The sequence below is a fragment of the Lissotriton helveticus genome, chromosome 6, assembly GCF_964261635.1.
Source record: "Lissotriton helveticus chromosome 6, aLisHel1.1, whole genome shotgun sequence".
NCBI lineage: Eukaryota > Metazoa > Chordata > Amphibia > Caudata > Salamandridae > Lissotriton > Lissotriton helveticus.
In genome coordinates, this window is record NC_136067.1 from 525894216 (window position 1) to 525914767 (window position 20552).

The window sequence follows — 20552 nt, forward strand, 5'->3', positions numbered from 1 at the left end:
AGCAGCGATTGCTGAACATTGACAAACGTCAAAGAAGCAGAAGTTATACATGGAGAATTAATGGAAAGAAGAATATAAGAGTTCAAACAGAACTATCGTCTATATTCATACAATAGTTCAAAGTGTAAATCATTCAGAAGGGTGAAGAGTTAGTTTGGCATTTTGAAAACAGACACAGCAACTCGAGTTATTTAGACAACGGTGACTACATTATTTATTTTAGTTCGTTTTTTTTTCCTTCAATGCGCAGTGTAATGTGAAAGGCAACTCAATTATTCAGACAACGGTGACTACATTATTTATTTTAGTTCATTTTTTTTCCTTCTCATATAAGCAGTGAATGTACTAATTTGTTTTTAAATAATTAATTGGTAAAGTCACCATGGATGTTTCATCTTCTATTTCTGCTCCTCCTAAATTTTTACACAACTCTGGTCCTCCTTCAATAAATTAGGAGGATTGGTCAGAATCTTTCGAAACTTACCTAGAAGCTATTGGTGGTGATGTATTTTTACCCTCTAGGAAATTAGCTTTATTAAAACACAATTTAGGTGTTGAAGGGAGGAAAGTTTTAAAAACCTTACCTGTAGTTATTCGTGTCGTTTCAACAGTTGTTGACACTGTTGATGAAGGTAGTGAAACAAGTGAAACTAGTTCGAATGACACATCTATTGACGTATTTTCTGAAGCTTTAAAAGCTTTAGAGGAAAATTATGGGAAGAAAACTAGCATAGTTGTAGAGCCACACACATTTTTCTCTAGAGCACAGTTACAGGGAGAAAACGTGCAACAGTATGTAGCTTGTTTAAGAACTTTAGCCATTACTTGTAAATTCAGAGATTTGCATGAGGATATAATTAGGGATCAATTTATTAATAGAATTAAAAACATTAAAATTCAAGAACGTTTACTTGAACTTAAAAATCCTTCATTGCAAAAAACTCTTGACACTGCTAGGAAAATGGAAAACACCTCTCATTACGTTAAAGAATTGAGTTCTCTACAACAGAAAGATAAGGATGAGTCTAGTAATGTTAATGCTATAAGTAATAGTAATAAAAAAACAGAATTTAGAAATGACAACAAAGATGTGAAATGTAATGTTACCAAGAGTAATAACAAACGAATATGCTTCAGATGTGGAAGTCAAAAACATACAGCAGATTTTAATAAATGTCCTGCTACCAAAGTCACATGCATGAAATGCAAAAAATTTGGTCATTTCGCTAAATGGTGAAGAACTGGTGATAATAGCAATTGGAAGCGTTCCGTCAATCTTGTTGAGCCTCAATTTGAGAGTGAGGATGATGAAAATGAAAACAATGAGATTAGTATTGAAGTGATGGTTGTGCATGATGATACTGTGAATAATATTTCTGAAGATTATCAACCTCCTAAATGTAATGTGTTAATAAACCATGACAACATGGCTCTTTGGGCAGATTCATGCTCACCATATACTATCATTGATAAAAGTATGTGGGAAAACAGTAGCAAAACAACATTAATATCCTCTGATGTACTACCCAAAGGGTATTGTGGTGTAAAATTACCTATGTTGGGTTATTTTGATGCTCAGTTAACCTTTAAAGGTAGATCTTGTGTAAGCAAAGTTTATGTTGTTGAACAAGGACGGGCCTTATTAGGATGGAAAGATGTAAAAAAAATGGGGCTAATATTAAATCCCAATCATCCTGATCAGGTGTTGTTATCTGATGATTATACTGATCAGGTATTGTTAACCAATGACAATTCTTCATCTAAGTGGGAATCTGTATTTCCCAAGTTGTTCAGCAAGGATCTTGGTTGTTTAGTTAAATTTCAACACAAGATTATTCTTAAGGCTGACAGTATACCGACTGTTCATAAAGTAAGAAACGTGCCATTTGCATTGCGAGATTTATTAAAAGAGGAGTTAAACAGGTTGTACGATGCAAAAGTAATTGAACCTATTGAAGCCTCTGAATGGCTTAGTCCCATCGTTTTGGCTCGGAAACCCAATGGAAAAATTAGGATGTGTGTGGACCTGAGAGATCTAAATAGAAATATATGGGTTGACCGCCATCCCCTACCACACATCAATGAAATGAAATCCAGCATCAAGGATGCCATGTACTTTTCATCAATTGTCCAATGCATATCACCAGATCAAATTACACGTGGAATCTAGGCATTTAACATCGTTCATTACACCTGAGGGTGCTTTTCAATATCTTAGAATGCCTTTCGGATTAGAATCCGCATCTTCAGTTTTTCAAAGAGTTATGTGCAGTATTTTGAAGGATGAAGTGAACGTAAGGGTATTTCAAAACGATGTTCTTATTTGGGGTAAAGATTTATCTACTCATGATAAGGTATTGCATGATGTTCTTCATAAACTACAAGGTGCCGGTTTGACTGTGTGTGGTGAGAAATGTAAATTTGGTGTAAAACAAATTGATTATCTTGGACACACCATTTCCAATAAGGGTGTTAAACCAAAAATGAAATTGTTGGATGCAATTGAAAAGGCACCTCATCCAATCAATAAAGATCAATTACGATCATTTTTAGGACTTGCGGAATATTATTCCAAATTTGTTCCAAATTTTTCTGACAAGGTACATGAATTAAGATTATTGATGAAAAAAGGTGCTTCTTATGTTTGGTCCACCTTGTGTCAACAGGCATTTGATAATATCAAAATGGATATTACAAAAGCAGTTGCTCTAAAGCCTTATGATCCTAGTCATGCCTCTATTATTGTTGTGGATTCTAGTTCATATGGTCTAGGTGCTGTTCTTATGCAAAGACACAAGGGAGTTGAACGGATCATAGCTTTTGCTTCTCACACACTCAAGGGTGCTGAACCTTCTTATTCTGTAATCGAGAAGGAGGCTTTAGCGTGTTGGTGGGTTGTAGACCACTTCCAAACATTTATTTGGCGAACAGCATTTGAATTGAGGACAGATCATAGACCTCTCATTGACATTTTTACTACAAAAGGTGCTTCTAAGGCCACACCTAGGATAGCAAAATGGTTATACAGATTACAAGAGTACAATTTTCAGATAAACTATGTTCCAGGTCACAAAAACATCAATGCGGATTGTTTGTCGCGTCTTCTTTTGCCTTGTGACACGGATGGTTTAATAGAAGATGGTGATGAATGGTTAGTAGCCAGTATTGAAGAATCATGCAATAGTGGATTAAGTGAGCAGGAATGGATTCAAGCTGTAGCCAATGATGATGTGTTACAGCAAATAATCAATAATTTGCATGTAGGTGTAGATTTATCATCTTTGGACAAGACTATTCTCGCTAATTATAAAATGGTTTGGTCAGAATTATCTTTTTTTGATGGTATCCTTAGAAGAGGTGATAGATTGGCTGTACCTTCAACACTACGGGACAAGATGTTGAGTTTATTGCCTGAAGGACATAGTGGTATGACCAGCATGAAAAGGAGGGCTAGGAATGACTTTTGGTGGGTTGGTATGGACAAAGACATAGATAGATGTGTTCGGAATTGTTTGGCATGTATGAGCAGTGATAAATCTCACAAGTCTCAGGAAACTACTATATCTGCAACCTCTTTTCCTGATAAACCTTGGGAGAAAGTTGCTATTGATATATGTGGTCCATTTCATGTAAGAGGGATTGAGAATAAATATGCTATAGTTCTGATGGATTTTCATTCCAAGTGGGCTGAGGTTGCATTTGCAAAGGATATCAAGGCTTCCAACATGATTGAGTTTTGTGATGACATTTTTCGTAGGGAGGGATACCCAAGTGTGATCTTATCAGACAATGGTCCACAGTTTGTGGCAGAAGAATTTGCTACCTATCTTAACATGGTGGGTGTGAAACATATAACCACTTCTGTTTACAATCCAAGAGAAAATGGTTTAGTAGAGAGATTTAACCGAGTGTTAAAAGAATGCATTCAACTGGCCAGTAACAATGATGATAATTGTAAAGATGCCGTCAAGGAAATGTTATGGTGCTATAGGAATACTCCTCATACTGCTACGGGAGTGTCTCCTTTTTCCTTATTAAAGGGGTGAGCGGCTGGGTCTAAAGTTAAACCAACTTGGATGTCTAAAAATAATAGCACAAAAACATTGGATGGTAAGGATGTTTTGAATAAGGTACAGATATATCAGAATAAATATGATCATGATCATAATGTTAAGGTCAAGAGTTCCTCTAGATCATTTAGAGTTGGTGAGTGGGTACGTACACAGCTGATGGGAAATCGAAAACCTGGGTTTTCCAAATGGTCTGGACCTAAACAAATTATTTATGTTACAGGAAATATTGTGAAATTGGATGATGGTAAGCAATGGAATGTGAGAAGTATAACGAGATGTAATGATTTGGAATGCAAACACATTTTGAGTCAGGGAAGTAATGTTCCAAAAACATCTATTGTGAAGAGGGGTGATGTATCTGTTCCTCTCAAATCTTCTGTCATCGCTTCTAATATAGTTATGAAGGAAAAGAACATTCGACCCAGGTTTAAACCAATATGGATGAAAGATTATAAATGCTAGTTATCTTGGTGCATTTAGTTTGAGAATTTTGTCTAATGCTACATTGTATTTTTTTTATTTGTTTCTTCTCCTTTTCTTTATTAAATTTTGTTTTAGTTATTTTATAGGAAGGGGAATATGTTGTATCTTGGTATCTTTCTGTATCTTTCTTAATGTTCTATGTTGATGTCAGGTTCACTGGATTCTAGAGTGTGGAATCCAGGGAGCTGTTCAGAGATGTACTGTTCTTGAAGGAAGAGGACCTGGATTGCCTCTGGGGTTGTATTATTGAATGAACCTACTTCTAACCTAAACCACTGTACCTCAAGTCATTTCAGAAAGAACCAGTATGTCCACCGTTAGCTCATCCGGGGAGCTGGCGATATCAATCTGGAATATGCCGAATAGGGGAAACAAATCCACATGTGCCAGTAGGCTCGTGTAGATTAAAAAGTGGTACCTAGTCACATCAAACAGCAAAGCACATTACAACGAAGCCATCTCTTAAACTCAAATCATATAAGATCCTACATGAGATCAAAAGATAGGGCATCAGAGCACTGTATAGGGAGGATCAAAAAGGCTCATATGATGGCATTTTCCCATGAGCAGTGTTCGTTTAAGCCCTTTTTGGTCGCATTCAGGAGGAAAATCCAAAAGACTTACCTCTTTTTCCTTACAGCTGATGTGTCCTTCCCCGGGATCCCCCGGATCTTCTCGAGTATTGACCATTTAAGGTCATATTCATTATGTTTTTTCTGTAGCCAAAGTTGGACCAAAGGTGTCCCATTTTTCTGGTTTCTTATATCGGAATTATGCTCCCCTATTCGCAGGCGACATTCCCGGCCTGTTTCACCAACATATGGAAGTCCACATGGGCATAAAATGATATACACCACGTTCGATCAACGGCAGTTACACATTTCACTCAATGTTATGGTGTGATTGTCAATAGACAATTGGTCGCCAACCATAGCATTGGGACAGGCTTGGCAGGTTCAACAGCAGTGGTTACCCACAATCGGTGTCATCCCCAGGACACCTATCTGGTGTGGTGGTTTCAGAGAGGGCAGTCTGCCCCATACCAGATGGTTCCTAAGATTCTTATTTCTTCGAAAGTCGAAGAGGGGCTTAGGAATCAGATTCTCATTTTCTCCAATATTTAGACGATACCAAAGGGAGTTAATGGTTTGTCTCACCTTGTGGTTAAGAGTAGAGTGTTTAGTTATGCAAACCAACCTGCGGAGGCATGCCCGTTTTCCTTTAAGCAGCCGCAGGGCGCGTCAGAGGGCAAAATCGCACCTCCAGCGTCCCGCCTACGAGGTGGGCGTGGAGTTAGCCGGCGGCGTCTCTGAGCGTGTGACGACTCCGCGCCTAATCGGCGGAGCCGGTTCGAAGATTCCTGCTGTCAGGTAGGCTTTAATTAAAATGAGCACAAAATGAACACAAATGCCAAAATGTAAAAAAGCAAACAAATAAGGGGTTTAAAATCAACAGCAAACAGAGGGTCCTAGCTCCCGGCTTTCCGCCTCAGGAACAACTGAGTAGGGCGCCGGTGCGAATTCTGCTTCCTTTAAGCAGCCGCTACTCAGTTGCTCCTGAGGCGGAAAGCTAGGACCCTCTGTTTGCTGTTAATTTTAAACCCCTTATTTGTTTTCTTTTTTACATTTTGGCATTTGTGTTCATTTCGTGCTCATTTTAATTAAAGCCTACCTGACAGCAGGAATCTTCGAACCGGCTCCGCCGATTAGGCGCGGAGTCATAACACGCTCAGAGATACCGCCAGCTAACTCCACGCCCACCTCGTAGGTGGGACGCTGGGGGTGCGGTTTAGCCCTCTGATGCGCCCTGCGGCTGCTTAAAGGAAGTAGAATTTGCACCGGCGCCCTACTCAGTTGCTCCTGAGGCGGAAAGCCGGGAGCTAGGACCCTCTGTTTGCTGTTGATTGTAAACCCCTTATTTGTTTGCTTTTTTTTATTTTGGCATTTGTGTTCATTTTGTGCTGATTTTAATTAAAGCCTACCTGACAGCAGGAATCTTCGAACCGGCTCCGCCGATTAGGCGCGGAGTCGTCACACGCTCAGAGACGCCGCCGGCTAACTCCACGCCCACCTCGTAGGCGGGACGCTGGGGGTGCGATTTAGCCCTCTGACGCGCCCTGCGGCTGCTTAAAAGAAGTAGAATTCGCACCGGCGCCCTACTCAGTTGCTCCTGAGGTGGAAAGCCGGGAGCTAGGACCCTCTGTTTGCTGCTGATTTTAAACCCCTTATCTTTTTGCTTTTTTACATTTTGGCATTTGTGTTCATTTCGTGCTCATTTTAATTAAAGCCTATCTGACAGCAGGAATCTTCGAACCGGCTCCGCCGATTAGGCGCGGAGTTGTCACACGCTCAGAGACGCCGCCGGCTAACTCCACGCCCACCTCGTAGGTGGGACGCTGGGGGTGCGGTTTAGCCCTCTGACGCGCCCTGCGGCTGCTTAAAGGAAGTAGAATTCACACCGGCGCCCTACTCAGTTGCTCCTGAGGCAAAAAGCCGGGAGCTAGGACCCTCTGTTTGCTGTTGATTTTAAACCCCTTATTTGTTTGCTTTTTTACATTTTGGCATTTGTGTTCATTTCGTGCTCATTTTAATTAAAGCCTACCTGACAGCAGGAATCTTCGAACCAGCTCCGCCGATTAGGCCCAGAGTCGTCACACGCCCAGAGACGCCGCCGGCTAACTCCACGCCCACCTCGTAGGCGGGATGCTGGGGGTGTGGTTTAGCCCTCTGACGCACCCTGCGGCTGCTTAAAGGAAGTAGAATTCGCACTGGCGCCCTACTCAGTTGCTCCTGAGGCGGAAAGCCGGGAGCTAGGACCCTCTGTTTGCTGCTGATTTTAAACTCCTTATTTGTTTGCTTTCTTACATTTTGGCATTTGTGTTCATTTCGTGCTCATTTTAATTAAAGCCTACCTGACAGCAGGAATCTTCGAACCGGCTCCGCCGATTAGGCGCGGAGATGTCACAGGCTCAGAGACGCCGCCGGCTAACTCCACGCCCACCTCGTAGGCGGGACGCTGGGGGTGCGGTTTAGCCCTCTGACGCGCCCTGCGGCTACTTAAAGGAAGTAGAATTCGCACCGGCGCCTTACTCAGTTGCTCCTGAGGCGGAAAGCCGGGAGCTAGGACCCTCTGTTTGCTGTTGATTTTAAACTTCTTATTTGTTTGCTTTTTTACATTTTGGCATTTGTGTACATTTCGTGCTCATTTTAATTAAAGCCTACCTGACAGCAGGAATCTTCGAACCGGCTCCGCCGATTAGGCGCGAAGTCGTCACACGCTCAGAGACGCCGCTGGCTAACTCCACGCCCACCTCGTAGGCGGGACGCTGGGGGTGCGGTTTAGCCCTCTGACGCGCCCTGCGGCTGCTTAAAGTAAAACGGGCATGCCTCCGCCCAGCGGACGGGGCAGCGGGCGCGCCTTTGGCACGCCGAAAGTGCGCCAAAGGTAAGCCCGTGTGCGCCCGTCCGAACCCTGACGAGCCCAGAGGCCACGACCCCTGCTCGTTCACAGCCAGGGATAAACCCCCTGAGTAAAATTGTTTACTCGCCTACGGAGCTGCGTAATATAATTAAGTCAGTCTCTGTTACACAGGGTGCTACGCTAGTTTGTCCACACAAATTCCCTATCTCCTTGGAAAGTCCGGTAGCCTGTAGGAGCTGCTCCTTTCAAGGGAATCCAACTTATTTGTCATGTTCCCCTAACCCGTTCATTTAGGACCCCGTCGTCGAGGGCCTCTCGTATACATTCTCTGTAAGGTTAGGTCATTAGCCAGACACCCATTTGAGATCTGGGACCTGATCCACTCTCATGCCCCTGAGATCTGTTTCCTGACTGAAACATGGCTGAACCCCGCCAACTTGCCGATAATAAACATGGCTATTCCCGACAACTACAGGCTTATCCAGCTGGACTGGGTGGGGAAAATTGGGGGGGCATTGCCATCGCCTTTAAAAAGCACCTTAAAGTTGCGTGGACTGAAACGTTCTCAGATAAAAATTTGGAGTTAGGCCTTTTCAAAGTTATATTTTCACCATCGACCGACCCCCGGGCCCTAAAGTGGACTACACAGATAGGCTTGTGGATCTGATAGCTACTCATGTCCTGGCTTCTAGTACATTTTTATTACTGGGTGATTTTAATTATCATGGCGAGTTACACTCCTCTCCCGAAGTGAACAAGCTTGTCACTGACATAGAACATCTGGGGCTCTCCCAAAAAGTCCAAGGACCTACCCACAATGGGGGGCACACTCTTGATTTATTATTTACTAACATTGACTCATTTGTGTATGATGCGCCATGGCCCCTTACGTGGTCGGATCACTCCATGATCAAATTTATGAGCCCACCTGGTCTACAGACACCTACGGGACGGTCTGCTGGGAAAGACCAACGGTTTCAGCGAACATGGAATAAACTGACCCCCCAGGCATTTGAGGAAGTTTTTTCGGCACTTCCGGTCTTAGAGGAAGGGGAGGTTTCTAAAGCCCTGTTGAACTTTACGGTAGAACTGGGGAGAACCTTGGACACAATTATTCCAGGAAAAAAGAAGTCCAGACTCCTCTTGAGTCGTCGCTCAGCCCAATGGTATACCTCTGAACTAAGGCAGGAAAAATCCGCCTGCAAAAGACTGGAGAGAAGTTGGCAACAAAGTAAATCCCCCCAGTCAAAGACACTTTTCAAATCTTCTCTGACAAATTACCATCGCAATTTAAGGGCAGCGAGATGTGTGTTCATAGCGCACCAAATCGAAAGTGCTACAAATTCCTCTAAAGCACTATTTGATGTTGTGAATGACTTTGCATCCCCTGATGCATGTAAGCAACCTTCCATAGAGTCACAAACTCTATGAGACTCACTGGCAAGGTTTTTCCGGGAGAAAATTGAAACTATTTATTCTAAGTTTGCTCACTCTGCTTCTACTCTTCCTTGGCTGAAACTAATAAAGCCCTAGAGTTTGCAAAGTCGGGTTCACCGGCGGATCCCTGCCCCCCAAAAGTCATGGCACTTCTGGCCCATACATTGGCTCCCACCATTCTGAACATTTTTAACTCATCAATCACAGAGTGCGTAATTCCGGCCCCTTGGAAGGAAGCCTTTGTTCACCCTATCTTAAAAAAAACGGTGGCTAATCCTTTAGAGTTGAGCAATTATCGACCTATCTCGCTGCTCCCTCTACTGGGAAAAATACTGGAAAGTTTGATTATTCAACAACTGAACAGCTATCTTGAAGCAAATTGCATTTTGGATGCCTCGCAGTCCGGTTTCCGTAAGGGTTTCAGCACGGAAACTGCGCTTTTAGCGGTAACTGACTCCCTACGGATGACGATGGATGCTGGAGGATCGGCAATCTTGATTCTTCTTGACCTCTCCGCGGCCTTTGATACCATCTCACATGCTAGGCTGGCGGAGAGGTTAAGAGCCATCGGTATCCAGGGTCTGGCCCTAAAATGGCTACAGAAATTCTTGACAGATAGATCCCAAACGGTCATCATGGGCCCCTATCAGGCAGAGAAAACCTCATTGGACAAGGGCGTTCCCCAGGGCTCCTGCCTTAGCCCTACCCTTTTTAACATCTATATGGCTCCTTTGGCTAGGGTAGTGGAAGCTCTGGGGTTCGAAACGATTTTGTATGCCGACGATACCCAGCTGCTGTTTAACATCGGCCCAGACCGGGAGGCGGACAGACTACGTTTCTCCATAGGTATTCTAGAAATTACTAACTGGATGACTAACAACTCCCTCCAGTTGGATCCTGGGAAGACGGACGTCCTGCTGCTGAGTAAGGCTTCGGCAGCCTGGTCCAAGGAGTGGTGGCCATCACAACTGGGTCCCCCTCCCACACCTAAAGAGTGCGTTAATAACCTTGGTATCAAGATTAACCATTCTTTGTCTATGCAAGATCATGTAGCCGTTGTCTCTGGGTCATGTTACTACAGGCTAAGACTGCTGAGGAAGATCTTCCCTTTTATTCCGTTAGAACATCGCAGAAACCTGACTCAAGCTATGGTCATTAGCCGTTTGGATTACGGTAACGGCCTTTTAGCAGAAGCCGGGACAACATCCATTAAAAAATTACAGGTGATCCAAAACACGGCGGCCAGGTTGGTTCTAAACATGCCGGCAAGATCGCCTTCGCTGCCTCTGCTGAGAAAGTTGCACTAGCTGCCTATAAAGCAAAGATCCTACTTCAAAGTCTGTTGTCTGACTTTTAATGCCCTTCAGGATCAGGGCCCAAAATATTTGCAAAATAAGCTGGTAAAATACATTCCGAGTCGATCACTGAGATCAAGCTCGCAGTCACTATTACATGTACCCCGTATCAGACTCCAAAAATCGGGAGGTATGGCCTTTTCCTACCTGGCCCCTAAGTACTGGAATAGCCTCCCTGTCTCCTTGCGGGAAATCCCATCATATCAAATCTTCAGGAAAAACCTAAAAGCTTTCTTGTACTAAAGGCTCCCTTCTCTCTGTTCCTTTCCTCGGGTAGGGTCTGAGTAAGCGCCGAGATGCCTCAAGGTGATTTGAGCGCTATACAAGAGAGTATAACATAACATAACATAACAACCTCTCGGGAGTGGCCACATTGCGTTCATGGAACATTGACTCTCTGTTGAAATACCTCGCACGCTTGAAGGAATCTCGAATTAGTCGGCGTGGGTAACCACTCTCAGCCAGTTTGATCTTTAGGATGTCTGCTTGATAGAGGAAGTCAGTCATTTTAGAACAATTCCTTCACAAGCGAAGGAATTGGCTGAAAGGAATGCCATCTCTTTGGCATCGAGGATGGTAACTGCCGTATTGGAGCCATGTATTTTTGGCAGTCGGTTTCACATACAGAGATACCAAGAGTTTCTAGTCGGCATGTTCGACCCATACATCTAAGAACTCGACCTTGGTACTGCTGGCATTGGCCGTAAATCTCAGATGTGGATCAGCAGCATTTATCCATTGGATGAACTCGTTTAGGGATTCCTGGTCTCCCTCCCAGATGAAAAAAATATCATCTATGAGGCGAGACCAGGATCGGATGTTCTCAAAAAATGGTGCCATCTCGTTGTATATGTTAAGATCTTCAAATTTGCCCATATACAGGCAGGCCACACTGGGGGCACAAGAGGCCCCCATACTGACGCCTTGCACTTGTTGGAAAAATTCATTATTAAATTCAAAATAGTTCTCCTGACGAACTATCTTAAGACAGTCAACAATGAAAGGGGCATTCGGAAGTCCGCTTTGGGTAGACAGAATTTCTTCCAGGACCTGGATCGCTCCATCTTGTGGAATGTTAGTGTAGAGCGATTCCAGGTCCATGGTAACCAGAAGTCCTTTCTTACAGTCAAAAGGCATATTTTCCACCTTAGAAATGAAATGTCCAGTGTCCTTGACAAAGGATCGCAATTCACTGACCAAAGGTTTTAAAAACCGGTCAGAGTATTTCGAAAGCGGTTCAGTGGCCGCACCAATCGTAGACACAATAGGTGTCATGGGGGGGTCAAAGACATTTTTATGAATTTTCGTCAGGCTACAGATAATGGGCATGCGCGTATGGGTAGGTGTCACAAATTCCGCCTCCTTCGTGCAGATATATCCACTCTCCACAGCGCTGGTAACAAGAGCCAACATTTGTTGTTTAAGAGATTCCTCTGGATATCTAGTAACTTGTTTGTAGTGTCTGGTCGATGAAAGTAAGGTCGTCATTTTTTTGACGTAGGTGGGTGTGTTGAAAACAACAATGACCCCACCTTTGTCACAGGGTTTAATCATTAACCGTTGGTCTTCTTGCAATGATTTCAAGGCCGTGTTCTCTCCTAATTGGAGGTTGTTATTCGGGATAGGCGCAAATTTGATGATTTTATCCATCTTTTTGAAAACCGCTTTCTCAAAAAATCCTACTTCTGGCCCTAGAACATCGAGACTGGGGGTACAATTCGATGGAGGTTTGAGCCCAGATAAATTATCGGGCCCGTCAGAGGGCGGCCTGGTAAGGAAAAACTTTTTCCGGCGGATCTTCCTGAAAAATGAGTGGAGATCCCTCATAAATTCGAACCGATCAAAACCAGTCGTGGGAACAAAAGTCAGACCCCTGGACAAAAGATCTAAAGCATCCGCTGGAGTGGAGGTATCAGACAGATTGAAAACAGGGATGGTACTCATGTACTCCAATATTGGGTTTGTCTTGTTTGAATATACCTCTGTGGACGTCCCTGGTCCTGCTGGAAAGCCCTCACTTGTGGGGTCCGATTTTTGGGTCGAAAATTGCCCCTGCGGTTCCCTAAAAAATGTTCCTGTCCAGAAGGTCTGTCAAAGGAGTCTTGCCGATGCGCATAGTTGGTGTTATAATTCGGGCCATAATTAGAGGCTCCTTCCCCATCGGAATCGGTAGTGTCCGAGAAGGTGGTAACTCTTCGGTTACCCCAAGGTAGGGGACCCTGAGTAAGATCACCCGCTTCCGGATTGGAATAGAACTGGGGTGTCAGATAAGGGTATGCTCGTTCTTGAGAGAACAACCTAATATCCTTTCTGAATTTCTCGATCTTTCTTTTAAAGAGATATTCAGAAAAAGAGTCCAATTCCAAAGTAACATCTTCAAGTTTTTTCTTTCCCAGTTCTACAGAGTTATCCTTTTTGAGTTTTTCTTCAAACTCCCCAATTTCTTTAGATAAAGTAGCAAGGACTTCTCGGGCTGTCTCAATGATCAACATCATGTAGTCTCTTTAGCACCTATTGGAGATAAGGGCCCACTTCTCCAAAAAGTGCCTTAATTCCACGAAGAGACCAGGGATGTTCCTCACCCTTAAGGCAATCGGGATAGTACCCGCTTTAGGATAGTCTAACATTCATTTGGCATGAGCTTCTGTTCTTAGGTACTTCTTTTTCAAATTTAGTAGTTTATTCCATTCACCCTCAATTCCTTTAGACAGAGTGAATTGTTCATCAGCTCCCTCAGAGGCACCTATCATCCGGGCGAAGTCCTCATCGGAGAAACCAAAGGTCTTAATGCTCTCCATAGGGAAGGAAAACAGAAGAGATAGTAATAAAAAAGATAATCTACAAGGAGGTGGGGAACGAGGTGTGAAAACAGTATAAGTACAAATTTCCTCAAAACTCTATAACCAGATCCGAAGGCTACTGTAACCTGACAACAAGGGAAAAGAAAAAGAAAGTATAGTTAGGAGTTCAAAATATCAAAGATCATAGAAAAAAATATAAACAACAAACAATAAAGCCAACCAAAATATACATCACTTGGTTGCACCTCGCATCTTGCTGTTGCAACCAGGATCAAGGTACTTTTATTCAGCAAGCCTTTTGTGGCTCCTGTATCCGGCCGGCACTGCATTGTGGTCAGACTGAACTCTTCAGTTAGCTCTGTTCTAGTGCGACCAGCTAATCCCATAGGCACCTATTGCTTCTACGTATTGGATTTTTGTAATTTTGGACTTGTTTCATTTATAAAATCATAATCTATTCTAACCTATTGTGGAGTCGTTTTGTGGTGTTTTGACTGTGCTACTGTTTGAAGTGTTGCACAAATGTTTTAGACATTGCCTTTTAAGTTAAGCCTGCCTGCTCTGTGCTAAGCTAGCAGTGGGTGAGAACAGGTTAATGTATGGTGTGTATCTGACTTACCCTGACTAGGATTGTGATTCCTGCTTGGACAGAAGGCATTTCTCTGCCAGCCAGAAACCTAATTTCTAACATTCACCGATTTACTTTGTTCTGCACTGTCATGGGAACATGTTTTGACTATTACAACACAGTCTAGCTTAGGCTACCTCAATATCAAACCAAGAAACTTCAGAAGAATTCAGAATATGTCAGCTACACTCTTATTAGACCTATCGTGTCACACAAATATTTTCAATTACTTGGAGGAACTCCACTGGGTTTCTGTGAACAAAAGATCCAAATTTAATAGTCTTTGCAGTTGCCACGAAGTCATCTTCAAAAAGAAGCATTTTTTATATGGTAACATGTTCACCTTATACCATCCTGCTAAGACACAACGGGCTAGATGTAGGTAAATGGTATTTACCGATTCGTAAATACCAAATTTTACTGATTCGGTATTTACAAATCGGTAAATGCTATGTAGGTAAATATTTGGTAAATTTACCAAATCGGTAATTTTTAAGGCCCCTACATCTCAAACTCCAAATACCGGTCGGTAACGGCCGAAATCGGCCATTACTGACCGCTATTTGCCTACCTACATCTGGCCCTTTGTTCTGTGCCTTCTAACTAGTTGGTAGCCCCTATAATTTGTAAAATGTGAGCCCCTTATCCAACTTTGCCACTAAGATATGTACACCGCTGACAGGAACATGTCTTAAACCGGACCAATATAAGGACATACTGCCAGCAGTAAAGGGATAATCGCAGAAACAAGTGGAGAAAATTTGACCAACACAAATACGACGATCTCTAAAAAGAATCTCATGGCTGGACCAAAAGAATAGGAGACTGCAATTTACAGTATCCAGTTATTTAAGGACATATACTATGTCTACAATTAATTCTGATTTTATATTTGTAAAGATTTATTTAACTGTGGGTCTTAATTTGGTTTTAATCTGAAGATTGCCTTTCATAATTCAAAAAACAAAAAGGCAGCGAAAACGGAGGAAATCATACATACATTGTAGGAAATGTTATATATTTTTATTTTATGCAGTAATATTGCAATGGTTTTAAGTAACTATGCAGGAAATAAAGAAACTTGTAAACTTGTAGACTAAGATATGGACTACTCTATAAATAATTAACTCAGATCTATCTCTGAGCATTTAAAATGTAGGAAATCCTTGTAAATTTCCCTCTCTGCAGAATTCCCAGTTATGATCTGTTCTGCTTCTATTATCATTACTGTGAGGACACCTTTTATTACAATACCAACACAAATAAAAATATATCATAACTGTGATGAAGAACGAACAGGTAGTAAATCAAACTACATTTAAAGAGATAGTGGTCAATGCACTTTATTAGCAATGATCATTCTGATCAGGTGCAAAAACAAGCATTGCCTTCATGGGAGCGCTGAGGGCGCAGGGAGGTCTACCCTTGTCGAGGGTGATGGCTTGTAGGGTCATCTTAGTCACTGGAGCTAGCTCAGACATTTGCGACTGTTCAGGTGGATGATGATCCTCAGTATGGTCTAGATGGCACATCTGTTCCATACCACATCATCTAGGACCTATAATATCACAAGTGCCGAACAAATGCAAACATTAGAAAACAGATTTCTGCTGGTGAGTGAAATAAATGACTGCACTGAAATGTTCGTGTCTTGTCAATATGTCTTGTTCCAGTGAGTAAATTATAGAATTCTTTCCATTTGCGCCACCAGTGCTATCATCTGCAGTAGGAGAGCAGGGTTGCATTCCTTTTATTTCTTTCCTTGCTGACTACGGGGTAAACAGGCTGATTTTTGTTTGACTGTAACCGGGGAAGTTGTAAAAAAGGTAATTTTTCCAGGTACTGCTCTGCTTGTCCGTATCTGCCGAGCTCGAGTAGAGACTGATTTACTGAAGTATTTTATTGCAGTTAATTTCTCCTGTTGGCCGCATGGTTCAAATGCTACAGATGGCACTGGTAAGATCAAATTAATTTCGATTGCTACGAGACCTTATGGAATGGCTGCAGTCCAGCGTTTATGAACTCAGCATTCTGTAATGATTAATACGATATGTCACTGGATCTCGTTAAATTAACAGCGTTTATCATTCCTTATTACAGAAGGTGTTCAGTGATGTGAAGTGGGGAATAAAGGTGAACCCTGCAACTTAGAATGGAGCGTGCCTGTTGCATTCACAGCAAGATGGGCACAGCAGCAGCAACCAGATAAATGAGGTAATTTGTTCGAATATTCTCAGAAAATAAATAGCAATATTAGTTAACAGTATTCTTTATTTTTGTATTGTGAAGATTCACATTACCCTGCAATCACACGCCGCAGCATTTTAAACAATAATTCTGCTACCAGTATTTAGATCACAGCAAAATTACAACAAGGAATTATCACTCTTTCAAATGGTGTCTCAGTTGATTAAGAGACCTATACCTGTTTGTAGTACAAAGAGACTACAACAGTTATACACACTGTGAGCATATGTGTGGAACTGTGGGTTGAAGAGCCCGAGACATATTTCCATCTTGATTTATTTATTTATTTGCTTATTTATATCAGAATGTTGCAGAATTCCACGTGCCAACATTGGCCACTGCAGAATGCTTGAATCAGAAATAGAATGCATGTTGGAGCAAAAGAACGGTTAACAGGAGTTTAAATCCAGATGCAGAGTGATTCGTGGCCCAGCATTCCTCAGTTGTTTCTTTTAATGGGGCACTATGGCAATTGTCCTGGTTTCAAGTATCTTCTGAAACTGAGTCATTGCAGCTAATAAATCTGGGTGCGAGTCATAACTGTACGAATTGTGATATATGTCATGGGTAGCTCTTTCTCGAACCTTTGTATCTGTTTTGATCTGGTGTCTCCATTATCCAACCGAAGCTACATTCATCATCTTTAAATGTGCCTATCTTAGAAGATCTCATGTGCATAGCTTGGTAACTAGATACAGCAATTCTTCTGAATATGTTTTTCTGCTGGTTGTTAATAAACAATGAAAAAAATTTAAGATCTGCGTGCCCGATTCACAGAACTAACTTTAGACAAAATCCTAAATGTACTACTTTTGGTATTCACAGAAGGCATTTAGTAGTAGTAAAGTTAGGATTTTGTCTTAAGTCTGTCCTATGTTTTTCTTAAGTCTGTCTAAAGTCTGTCTTAAGTCTGTCCTACTACTTTTGGTATTCACAGAAGGCATTTAGTAGTAGTAAAGTTAGGATTTTGTCTTAAGTTTGACTTAAGACAGACTTAGGAAAGACTTAAGACAGACTTAAGACAGTCTTAAGACAAACTTAAGACAAACTTAGGACAGACTTAAGACAGACTTAAGACAGTCTTGAGACCAGCTTAAGACAGGCTTAGGACAGGCTTAAGACAGACTTAAGACAGTCTTAAGTGAAACTTAAGACAAACTTAGGACAGACTTAAGACAGACTTAAGACAGACGTAAGACAGACTTAAGACAGACTAAAGAAAAATTCCTAACTTTACTACTACTAAATGCCTTCTGTGAATACCAAAAGTAGGACGATTAGCATTTTGTCTTAAGTTAGTTCTGTGAATCGGGCCTTGTCTGGGGAAGTGGATTTAGGTCATTTTGTAGCCTGAGGACCAGTGCTGGCCCGTAATGGGAGATAGTGTGAGGAGGGCACATACACACACATACTCGCACTCATCCACATTCACTCTCACTCACACCCATCCGATCACAAGCATGCACACATTTATCCACCATGCACAATTACATACACACACATTCACAGCAGACATGCTCACATATATATACATTCATATATGAATCAAAATATTTGAAAAAAGTACTTACCGGGTGATTGCAGGTCAGACTGGTGGTAGGGGTTGAAGAAAAAGACACCAGAAGGAGCCTGATGGGAAGAAACAGCATGATGATCCTGCTGCCTCCGCTCATTGGCTGACTGTCACATGGGTCATCCATTCAGAGGAGGACCTTCCCCACCTTCTCACAGAGTGGAATGATGTCAGTGAGAGCTGATGACCCCACGCCATTCTGTGAGGAGATGTCAGGAAAGACACTCAGCCATGGGTACATCAGGGCTTAAAACTGAAGAGAACAGGTCTGAGGCTCTCAATGACTCTTACCCTCCTCATGATGGGGAGGAGGAGGCCCTCCCCACGGGGCTGTGAAATCTTCAGCCTGGTAAAGCTTGGCTCAGACTGCCAATTATCTGCAAAATTAGCGCTTATACATTGTCTGGCTGCCGGACCCGACTATGTAGATTGTCTGTCAGGCTGACCTTGGCTCACCCTGACAGAGACCCTTCATGGCATATTAACAAGCCCCTATCGCCACCACAACCTCACTTTCAGTGATGATGTGATGACAATAGGATCCTCGCCTTATTTACAATGCAGCGTTAAGCCACTTAATGTGGCTTAACGCTGCCTTGTAAATTAGGCCCCCTTTCACCATGTGTTTAGTATGAAAGGGGAGGGCAATGGGTGTTGCGGGGGCGTTCCACCGCAACACCCATTGATTTTGACGCTGCCCCCTATTTACAAGGACAGCGTGAATAGGAAGCAGTGCCAAAATTAAGAACTGGGAAAACCTGGTCTTAAACACGTGAAACAAGGAGAACTACTTTATTTCTTTTCATTTTTGCTATTTCCATATGTGTACACATAGAAACAGCAAATTGCCTGTGATTGTTAATGTGCAGGAAAGTCCCCCTTCCTGCACATAAATCATTTTTATAGAATGCTGTTGTGAAACTTCTATATGTGCTGTATTAACCAGCACACATTGAAGTTACAAAACAGCATTTAAAGATTGTTTATGTGTAGGTAGGGGGACCTTCCTGAACATAAACAATCTTTCCTTCAACACAAGCACTGGTTGGCGCTAGGCAGCTAAAATGAGTGCCAGCACAGAGGAAAACACAGGGCTGCACCACATTCTAGTAAATATGGTTCAGCCCTGCGTTTCTAAAGTGTTGAATCGTGTTGTTAGCCTACTTGGCTTACTGACGCGCTTCGCCACTTTATTGTAAATATGCCCCTTTATGCTTTGCAAAAGAGTAAGGGAGTGTGCACCCTCTGCACTGAATAATGTGCTGCAGATTCTGAAGTTTTTCACCACTTATCATCATGTGTCTCTTGAAGGCTCTTTATACAACCTGCTGAAGCAGTATGACAGGATGTTCCTAGCGTGATAGCAACTAGGTGCCAGATCTTGGAAGAAGTTTAGGCCTATAAATGTGATTTTTATGTATGAGGTTGGTTTGCATATTATGGGTTATGCTAGTGAGATTATGTTCCACCGTGATTTATGCCCCTCCTGTGAGTTATGTTTAGGAGGTTAGGGTCTAATGTGTTTAGACGTATGAGAAGAGTTCATGATGTGTGTATGCTGGTGAGGTTGACGCAGAATGTAATTCTCGCCTGATGTGATACTGTGCATAATGTAGTTTATGTTACAGGCTGATGCTAAGTATAGTGATTACCAGTGGTAACTGGTTGTACGTTTGACATGTTTTACTTTTACTAAGTTCGCTTTGTGATGATTCTGACAGTGGTCCCGTTGGCCCTGTCAGGTGTATATAATCCCTTGTAGATATGACCTAGTGCCAGGTGGCACCATGTATATTATGTGTTTACTATTCTATTGTGTGATGAGAATACAAAGGATATTTTTGATATAACCTTGTGTGGAGTTCCTTTTGTGGTGTGCCTGGGATGTTGTTGCTGTGTGCGTGCGCAAATGCTTTACACATGGCCTCCGGGATAAGCCTGACTGCTCGTGCCAAGCTACCAAGGGGGTGAGCAGGGGTTATCTTTGGCGTGTAACTTCCTTACCCTGACTAGAGTGGTGGTCTCTGCCTGGCTTTGGCGCAAGCCTTAGCCAACCAGAGAACCCATTTCTAACAGAAATTATTCGGGAATGTTTAGATTTAGAACACACAATCTCTATCTAGAAAAATTATTAATTCACCTGTGTAAAGAAATTACACGACGTACAGCAATCACACATGATAAGTTGACCATGTTCGCCAAAAATCTGATCTTTCTATAGCTTATCCTTTGCAGAGAAGGTACAGGGTTTAATTAGATGATAAAGCAATTGAAACAAATCGCTTTTCAGGAATGAGGTTAAACATTACAGAATTTATAAAATGCATTTGCAAATGGAGTGATTTTGAAAAATTTGAAAATAAATGGGCTAAAAAGCATGTAAAGAGAAAGAAACAACCTGAGTTGGCATGCGAAAATAATGAACAGGATAAGGAGGGAGCTTCAGGTTATCCACTGAGATCAATAACAGAAGGAGTGTATGCCTATGTGTCTTGGAGTAAAGGTGATCTTGCAACTTTTATGAACAATTTTCCC